The following is a 10,104-nucleotide window of genomic DNA, read 5'->3' on the forward strand; positions in this document are numbered from 1 at the left end:
AAAATCTGCAAATGGGACTTGGGCTTGTTTTTCTTGTTAATTCAAAGCTGTCTGCAGCATGTTGATGCTACCTGCTCAGAGTGGTGCATGTCAGGACACTGACCTCCTCTCCCCTGTGAAGCGAAAGGAGCCATGGTCCCCCTGCGCAGCTGCCCATCGGAGCAGGGATAGGCCAGGCACAGAGACTGGTCCTTGCTTCTGTGATGTGCCCCATCCCCAGTGGGGAATTGGCTGTTTCTGAAATCAGTAGGGGCCTTGCTGGTGTCTTTCAGAGAAACTGGGTTGGAAGCTTGACAAGGCAGGAAGTTCATACAGCTGCACTTGGAGAGCAAAAGCATCGTGGCAAAAGTTGTAGTTTACACTGGAGAGAAAGATTTACAGTTCTGCTGTGTTTCTTTCCCAGGAGGACTGGGCTATCCTATGCACCTCTTTGTGTGGTTTCACAATCAGAAAGCTGATGCAGCTGAAAACCAAGCTGTATTTTCTACTGGATGGAGCCCCTGATCACCAACGCACAAAGACACCAGTATCTGCACCAGGAGAGTGCAGGACCACCCTTTCTGATCACAGCCCATTAGGAAACCACAGCCTTCATGCAGAGCTTGAGCCTGCAGACTTGCAACAGCCACATGCTTCTCCATCGCATGGAGCAAAGGTGTATTTTGTGTGAGCATTTATGACCTAAACTGGGCTGATTCATCCATGAGCCACTCCTGTGTGAAGCAGAGGTCATACAGTGGTGGATCCTGCCCTGCACAGTCTCTACTCCTGTATAAGATATAAATAGTTATTAAGCCTAAAAATGTTTACAGTTTTTTCTGTACCTGAAAAGAAACTAGGTTAGGGAGTAAAAAAGCACTTTTCTAAATCTAGCTTTCCCCTAAGGAGAGAGGAAGGTGAACTTTCTGTTCATAGACAATACATGTAAAGGGTTTTCATCAGTGAATGTATCTCATCCTTGTGTTGCCTTGTTACTTGATGAAAACAATGTGCTGGTGAGATCTCTTAACGTTTGCCACAGGATTATGGTTTTAGGGGCATGCTGAGATAACTAGGATAAGCTGGCCTTGCAAGGTTTGTACAGAGACAACCAATATGTTGTATCAGACCAAGTTTAGATTGCGAATGTTGGGCATAGTGTTTCTTGTTGCATTTTCACTTGAGAATCTTTCCACAGTACATGGCTAGGATCCAGGGTGAATAAACTGAATTTTACAGTTTCTAGCATTTGCTGTCTCCTACCAGCTCAGTTGGAGGAGAGGGAATGGGAAAGGGAGAGTGGGGAATTAATTCAGTTTCTGTTGCCCTGTGATGTTTTTTCTTAAAACGCTTCACCCGCCACAACCCTACTGCAGTGCTCTGACTCCAGCACCTCTTCCAGAAACAACACAGGACTGTTGCCACTTACCATGGTCGCTCCCCAAAACTCTGGCATTGCCAGCAGGTGCCTGCAAGTGGGGGTGTTGCTGCTTGTCAAGATGAACCATAGTAACCGGAGAGAAGAAAGTAATCTCTGGGGGTTCTTAATATTCCTAAATTCCTGAAGTACATGTGCAGTAAGATAAAAAAAGCCTAAATCATTTTGCATTTTAATAAGTCCTTTGGTGAAGAACCATGATTTCGTGAATCAAGAAGACTGGCAACAGCTGCTGAACCAATGTTAGTATGGCAAAATTTAATGGCACCCCTCAACTGAGATCAAAAGACAGTCTGCAAAATTGCCTTTGAAAACACGCTTCTGGAAGGAAAAGTACAATCCAGACTTCGTTTTTCATTGTTTATAAACATGGTCATACAGCAGCTTCAACAGCTGACGTTAGGATTGCAGCTGCTTGGCCCATGCCATGCTAAGCTGCTGTGACTTTGGGCAAGAGCCACTCTTAAGTAGCACTGTCGTGACTGGTACCAGCAGGAGGCATGAGGAAGGGCCACGCCTCCTGTCCAGCTGTTTCTGTGGCAGAGGTGAGTGTCCCAGCTCCCGCAACCTCTCCGAACCTCTCCTCTCCAAACCTCTCCTCTCCTCTCACCAGGTCTTGTCCACCAGACCCCCTCCAAGACACAGGTGGGGAGGATGCTCCTGTGCTGAGGCTGCGGCAGAGGCCAAGGGAAGCTGCCACAGGGTGCTCCCTTCACTGGTGAGTGCAGTGGTTGTCTTCCCACACCAAGGATTACTGAAATGGACATGCTCATGGTGGAATTAAATTTGAGTATTAGCAATAACTTACGCTGCTGAAAAGGAGATCATGAGAACATCTGAAGTTGTCTTTTGTGCAAGCTTAAAACTACACTGTCTGGGATGTGATGAATACTGCTCACAAAGACTCAGGTGACCACCAAGGAGTTAATATTATTAAGATCATTTATTCCTTTTGTAATTCTAAGAAAGCTTTCAGGTTCATCAAGTGAGCGGCTTCTGTTCCTTTTATCCTGAGATGGGTACACCTACTAGAGCTCACTGCATGTCAGTTTGAAAAAACACATTTTCTGAGCCTTATTTACATGAAAAAAATCCAGATTGTTATAACCATTTCTATTCACATCAAAAGCATTTTTAATTTGCAAGCATTTCTTTGTTATTTCCTGCTTAGACTTCACTACTGAATCTCAGCTGCTGAGAGGGATGCTGGCACATTGCTTAGCCTTCCCACCCACCCCTGCTGAACCAATGGAGTTTCCATTCCTGCACAGGGATGTCAGGTCTGCCACCAGCAGTCCAGAGACACACACATGCTCAAAATAGCCCCTGGACCATCCAAGCTGAAAGCTTCAACCCCTGGAGAGTCAGGGAACGCTGAGATCCAGTGTCCCATCATTGCTCTGACAAGGTTTCCCCATACGTGTGTGGGGTGACCATCCCTCCTGCCCCACCATGAGCACCAATGACTGGAGGTAAGAGACAGACACCAAAGTCTCAGCAGGGAGCCAGGAGGAGCAAGAGCTGACAGCACCCAGCTGCTGCTGAAATGCAGCTTGCCTGGCAGCATGCAGCATCCCCTGGGCATCGATGCACCCGAGCAGAGGTGGCAGGAGAGGTGCTGCTGGCAGGTGACGCCAGCCTGAACAGGCTCTGGGTGAGACAACTCGGTGCTGAGTGCTGAGCTGCTGGGATGGGGCCTGGTCTGAGACCTGTACAAACAGGGGACAAGAAGCACCTTTTCAAGGCAGGAACTTGCTCTGGCTGGCCCTGGGAAGGACACGGTAACGTGGTTGCTGGCCCTCACCTGCAGAGCTGAGCTGCAGTGAAACAGGACACAGCCACAGTGCACAGGGACAGGTGCCACTGCAAGACAGTGGAGTGGCATCTGGCCTGGCCCACGGTTCACTGTGGGAGAGGTTCTGGGCCGCTTTTTCTTACTCTGCCCATAGTGTACTTGTTCGCAGTTGCATCTCTGTGAAGACTCTGCAGTCAGTCACGCGAGATGTTACATAAATCAGTTACTAATTTCTTCAGTGACTGAAATACCAGCCAGCCCCCAGAATGGCTCAGCAAAAGAAGCAAACGTGGCGGGGGTGAGAGAAGGGGACAAGAAACCCCCACGCGAGCCCAGCAGAGCGTGGGGTGCAGGCAGCAGTGGAGGCTGAGCTGAGAACAGGGTTTCCACCTGCCATGGGCTTGTCAGCAGAAGGAAAAATTAACCCATTCAGCATGTTTTAAGCCCAGCTATGAGCCCGCAGAGCACTGGGCAGCCACTTGATGCCAAGCCACTCCCTGCACCAATGGACAGCTCTCCTCCCTCATGCCCAGTGAAGCCCCTTTGGCTCTCGCTGCAGTGACCACATAAACTTTTTGGCCATTCAGATCTAAGTGAGGCAGGCAAGGCTGCAACCTGCCCGGGCAGAGGCGATGCCATTTCCTGCCCCTGGGGAGGAACAACCCCAGGGACCAACACAGACTAGGGCCAGATGGCTGAGAAGCATAGGGCTGCTCACAGCAGCCTTCTGCACCCCTCGATTCTTTCTTTCTTAAACAATTTGTTTTATAAACACATTAGTTTCTCGGCTGATGCCCTCAACCATTTGGATGTTGCTGTCACTGCAGTGCTCAGCAATGCCCTATGCCAGGAGGCTGCTCCCAGTGAGCGTGGGGTGTCAGCGTGGCTGGGGCTTGGAGCTGGCAGACCCAGCCTCTCCCTGTGCGGTGAAAGAAGCTGGATTCAGTGCACTGGGGATGTGGGATGATGAGGCTTCAGCAGCCCACAGAAGCTGAGCCAGAGTCTCTTGGATGGCTGTACCTCACTGCCAGAGGTCATCCACTTGTTCTTGGAGCCTCGTGCTGTCCTCATCCCTGCCTGGTCTGTGCCTGGCCTCAGCAGGAGGATGGGGAAATTTTGCAAAGGGTCCCGTCCAACCCACGTAAACCTGTGACAGCCTGCCAAGGGTTCTCCCGAGTGTCTGCAGCATCAGAGACTGGCTAATCACTGAGTAATCACACAGGCTAATTACAGGGTTACTTTTGCCCTCCACAATAAAGTGCTACCTCGTAATTAAAAATAAAGAAAATGGCAATCCTAATTATCAGGCTTTCATTAGGCTGAGGCACACACAGCACTGCAAGGATTTTTCCTGTGACTTACTCTCAGTCCCCACCCACTCCTGCCTATTACACTCCTGGGGAAGCCCAGGGCAATCTATCCCGCTGAAAACAGAGAGTGAGATGATCATCTCCACATAGACCTCACCAAATGCCATGCAGATCTAAGGATCAAGAGGAACCTGCCCTTGAGCATCCCTCAAACTTCAATGCCTGCTGCAATCCAACCTGCAGGCTGCTGCTGCTGCTCAATCAGCCACCTTAGCAGCTCATGCATTGCAGTGTTAACATAACCATAAATTACACTATGTTCCATGTGTTCACATCCACATGGAAGATAATCATAGCCTGGTATGTCTTTGTGCTTAAAATACTGCAGCAAATACACCGTGTTATTCTTCCCAGGTTTCCAGAGCAGCCTTAGCCCGGCACACTGGGGAAAAAAGGGCTGCACAAGGCTGTCTCAGGCTGCCTCTGCCGAGGTGCTGGGTACGGGCAACTTCTGCCGGAGGTAGGAGGGATTACAAGTGTCTCAGAGTTCACTGACAGCTGTAAGTTTTGCTCCCACTAATAATGACGTGACAAAATACTGTGTTAAAATTAGTAAGCACTTCTGTGCTGTTTATAAGGCAGTGTAGAAGAGATACCAGGTTATTCCTTTCAGCAAATGCTGAACTCACCTTAAGATTCCCCCATTACAGGAAAGACACTTTCACTCGGTCTGTCTTTGCCGTTCCCTTGCAAAATAAGACTTTAGCCAAGGACCTGAGGGCCACAGCTGCACTCAAGGCTCAGGGTGTGAAGGATAAAAATTTGGCTCTCAGAGGTGTCTCAGTCTGGGCAGGCAGTGGATTTGCCCATATTCCTTCATGAGTCTCTTCAGGAGTGCAGTCAGGTCCCATTCACCCACACAGCCATCACCTTCCTCCAGCAACGCCATCAATTTCAACTGGACAAAACACAGCAGAGTTCTTTGCCAAAGAGAAGTGAATCCCAGCTGTTAGTCTGTAAGGAAGTGGATCTGATACATCCCAACAAATGGGGCCAGACCTGCCCCATTTCTGGGATGCTGTGCTGAGGACCTGAGGTTGGAGGAGCTCCTGTGGTTTTGCACTACAGACAGGCACCTCTGAGGTCTGTTTGCAATGCAGCATTGAAAACAACCAAGCAAACCTGAGGCTGCAGCACTGCCTTTGCCACTCTGCAGGTCAGAATGCTGAAAACCAGGAATCAAAGTGATAAAGTATAAATGTCTGAGAACCAGGGAGAACTTAGGTATGTCCCAAAGGCAGCCCTGCAAGCTGCCTGCAATCTGCAAGGCCATGGGGTGACTGTGCCTCACTGACCCTGGCCCTCTGCCCCTGCTCCCCATCCCTTCCTCCCCCAGGGCAACCCTGCCCAGCCCTGATGCTTTCATGCTTACTCAAAAGCAGCCAGGAACAGCTTACCCTATGTGTCTAAGGCTATCACTGAGAAGCACCCTGACCTGAACCACCCTCTGCTCTGCTACTCAGTGTGCAGGGATATGTTATCTGAGTCAGCTTTCCTCTTCCTCCTGGTTAATCAGTGCTAACTGATTAATTGGGGCTCACCCCCCTCCCCTTTGGAAGAAGAGAGGCAGCATCACTCTTGATGGAGCACATGTATTTGCTTTCAGAGAGCTGCCGGCATCCTTTGGAAAATAGCCAGGTACATTCCCCAGCATAACAAGAAATCATCACGTGAGAGATGGGCAGATACCTGCCCTTTACTCCAACACCTCTGCCTGGAGTGGGACCAACAGTGACATGCCCAAGTGCTGCTCAGCTGTGATGACCATGTGCTGTCAAGGGCCTTGAAACGCTCCTCCCCAGCCTCGTGCCACACTGAGACCTCTCCGTGCATTCAGCAGGTATTATCTGGGCCACGTTTTTCCATCCAGGTCCTTCACCTGGGGGTGCAAGGGATTGGGAGCACAAAATTGGAATGGAGACTTGGTGTATTTACCGGGGGCTGGAGGTAGTACTGGGGAGATCAGCTGGCTGCCCCAGGGAACGGGACAGGGTGGGGCTGAAGGGGAGAGGGGAAGGAAGCGGTGGTTTTCAGCAGCCTTGCCGGAACCTCCCAAGGGCCACGTCATCTTGCTGAAAAAGAGCTCATGTGCTGTGAAAGGTAAAAATTGCCTCTGGGGTTATTTAGTCACTGTCCACAAGCTGGTAGTGGGATTCCGAGCATGAACATGGTGATCACCCAGCACCCACAGCACAGTGCTTGGGGGACAGGCTGCTTTTGCTCCCACACATCTCATTCCATCTCATCCCCAGCACTGTGGTACAGGGGATATGGAGCTGGTGGCCCTCGAAAGGCAGCTCCAGCCAGCCAGGCACCCTGCTGCTGAGCCTCCCTCGCCTGCCATGGCAGCGGCAATGCCAGCCTGTCCTCTGCCTGCACCCAGCCCAGGTCCAGCCCAGAGGCACAGCTGCCCTGCACAGCACTGTCAGCCTGCAGAGGGATGGGCTGTGCCCTGGGGACATGCCTGGGGGGATGGACTCTGGGCTGGTAGGAGCAGGCTGAGGCTTTTTGATAACAGTTATTCCTATTCAACTGGGAATTACCTTGAACATTCCTCCAGAGCACCACGTGGTTTAGAGGTGATGCTGTCCTTGAGAACCATCGTTTTGCACAGAAAGAAAAGGAAGTCCCCACTTTGTGCCACAAAAAAGTGGATGGTAGGAGATCCAAGGGACCTAAGCTTCCCCTGGGCAGAGGGGCAGCACTGCCAGGAAAATAAAGTGAGTTAAAAGGCATAGTGGCATGCTTCCTTTAGCCACTGAAGGTTGCAGGACATGGCAATTTGGAGATCAGCAAAACGAGATCAGCAGTTCGGGACAGTCTTCCCTGTTCTGCTGTTACTTTCTTTCTAAAACCTCTGAAGGGTGTGAAGCATCAGGGAGGAAGCCAGGGGAGCCGTGACCTGGCATCTGTGTTGCATGGATTTGTTGTTCACAAAACAGGGATGGCAACTAACTGTTTAAAAAGTAGAGGCTGAAGGAGAGGTCACCTAAAGAGCAATCAGCTTTTTCACAGAAAAATAAGCTGCTCGGATTGCTGTGGTCACCTACATGTGTGACATCACAGGACAAGTTAGGAGAGACAGCTTTCTTAAAATCCTTTTTAAGTAACATACCCCAAATTTGGCTTTCCACCCTACATTGTTGTTTCGGGGGAATAAGGTGCCCAGGTCTTCAGGGAGGATTCTGCAGCTGCTGGGAGAAAGGACCTCTAAGGATGTAGACTTGTAACCAGCAGCTTGAATTCAGTCTGTCAAATAAACATCAGTTAGATCTTGCTCTGACTTCTGATGTGCAGTCATTCACTTATCTGAGAGAATTTCAAATGGGCCTGCTGATGGGCATACGAGCACCTGCAGAGCAGCTCTCTATCCTCCTGCTACAGGCAATGGCAAAGAGCCACTCAGAGAGGCCTCTCAAAGTACACTTGTGAAAGTTAGTTAATATAAGGGATATAAAAGCTATTACCTGAAAAAACACCAAGTTGCTTTCTGATTCTTTCATTATTAATTATTATTAATAATTAAATATCTTTGGTTTACATATTCAGGACATCTCCAGACAGGTTCCTGCCCCTGAAGTAGTAGTTGTACAGGTGAAATAAGAGAGGTGTCCAGACCCACACAGCTTGAACTTTGGGGGAAACTGAGCCCATTTTCCCACATTCAGTCCTGAAATACAGTGAAGTGGAAACTAGCAGCAAATTTTGGACATGAATCAGATGTTTCCAGAAACATATGCAATTTCTGAGATCCCAGCTTCTGGATCCCAGCTTCTGGATCAATCCCACCTGTAATTTATAACTCTGTTTTTCAAAAAAGAAGGCAGGAAGTGTTAATTAGCCATAAAGCTCTTGCACGAGCCTTCTGTAAATGGTGTCATAGGACTATAGTTTTCCATTCAGCTCTCCAGGCAAGCTCCTGCAGATAGGATCTCATTCCCTCCTGGATTGTTACTGGATTTCAGAGAAATGTTTTGATCCTTGTTGCTGTCAGAGAAACTGACAGTGACTAGACAGGTCCACCTGGAAGGCTCTGTCACACCACACACCAAGCACTCCAGCCTTGGTTCAGCAAAGTGACAATAAAGCACATGAAGATTCTCACAGAAGTCAGTGTAAGCAGCCAGAACCCTCTGGATCAGGCCACGAGCAACTCATAAAGGAGGAGCCATCAAGTGACAAATACTGCCATCTCTGGAAATGGTTCTTCAGAGGGATGAAGTGGTGAGTCACAGTCCATAAACCTCTGGTCTGTGACACTGGTTTTCACTGCAGACACTTTAAGTTGCTCCAGTATGTGCCTCACCCTTCTTATTTATAGAAATTAGTGAGGCATTTCATAAAAAAAAAAAAAAAAAGGCTTCCTATGAAAGGAAACAATGACAAAGCAAGAGATATCAGTGGTAAAAAAAAAATACAGCTAGCCTAGCAGAACAGCTATCCTATGGCATAGGCAGGAGAAATTATAAATAGCAGCAGCAGTAGTGCCTGGGAGTTGCATCTTGGCACCAGTGCCTCTGGCCAGCTCTCCCTGGCTCCTGTTCGGAGTGACATAGGAGGGCAGGGCACGGCAGAAAATCCCCAGCAGCCCTCTGACCCCCTGCTCAGGCAGGGCAGGCCCCAAGCACAGCGCTCCCCAGGGACACAGCAGGCAGGCTACCAGTGACACTCGATCCTGGTCAAAACAGCAGTGGAGAACAAGGCTCTTCTTTTAGGAAACACAGTTTCTCCTGGTGCAACTACCTGAAAGGCACAGAGGAAGAGCCCGGAGATAACTGGTTTTAACTGGTTTTCCTGACACTTGAGATGATGACGTATAATGTAGCTTGGCTACGATAATCCCTGTTCACAGCAGGGAGAAAGTCTTTGTGCCACTACTACAATATTGGACTGAAGAATGGCAGGAGGAGAGCCAGAGGAGCCTCCATGGGCTGGCACTCACACGAAAGCTGGTAACAGAGGGTACCATATATTCATTCCTCTTGGGACTGCTTCATTAAGGGTGTAACTGTGTTCACAGAAGATAGTGAAGGAAACAGCCTGAGCAGCATTCTAGTGCTTGCATATTTTCTCAAAGGTGTTGGGAGACACGGACGTATAAGAGCACTTCATTGCAAGATCCTCATGATATGGGACAGACACAGACACAGACAAAGACTCAGCCCGGTATTCCAGAGTGGTTGCAGTGGCTTCCCACCTTCTTTTGGGTTTCAGACTAACACACATTGCTGGTGGCACAAGCAACACATCAGTTACAACTGATGGACAGCAATTTGGGAGCTCTGGTAATCTGAAATGTGTTACCTAGTTTAGGGTCAGGCCAAGCTCAGCAGACGGGATGAAATTTGAAATAGAATGGATTTTTGTACAATGAGGGTGGTGAAACACTGTAACAGGTTGCCCAGAGAGGTAGCGGATGCCCCATCCCTGGAAATGTTCAAAGTCAGTTTGGATAGGGCTCTGAGAAACCTGATAGAGTTGAAGATGTCCCTGACCATGGCAATGGGATTGGACGACATGGC

Source organism: Chiroxiphia lanceolata, chromosome 1 (assembly GCF_009829145.1).
Source record: "Chiroxiphia lanceolata isolate bChiLan1 chromosome 1, bChiLan1.pri, whole genome shotgun sequence".
Lineage (NCBI taxonomy): Eukaryota > Metazoa > Chordata > Aves > Passeriformes > Pipridae > Chiroxiphia > Chiroxiphia lanceolata.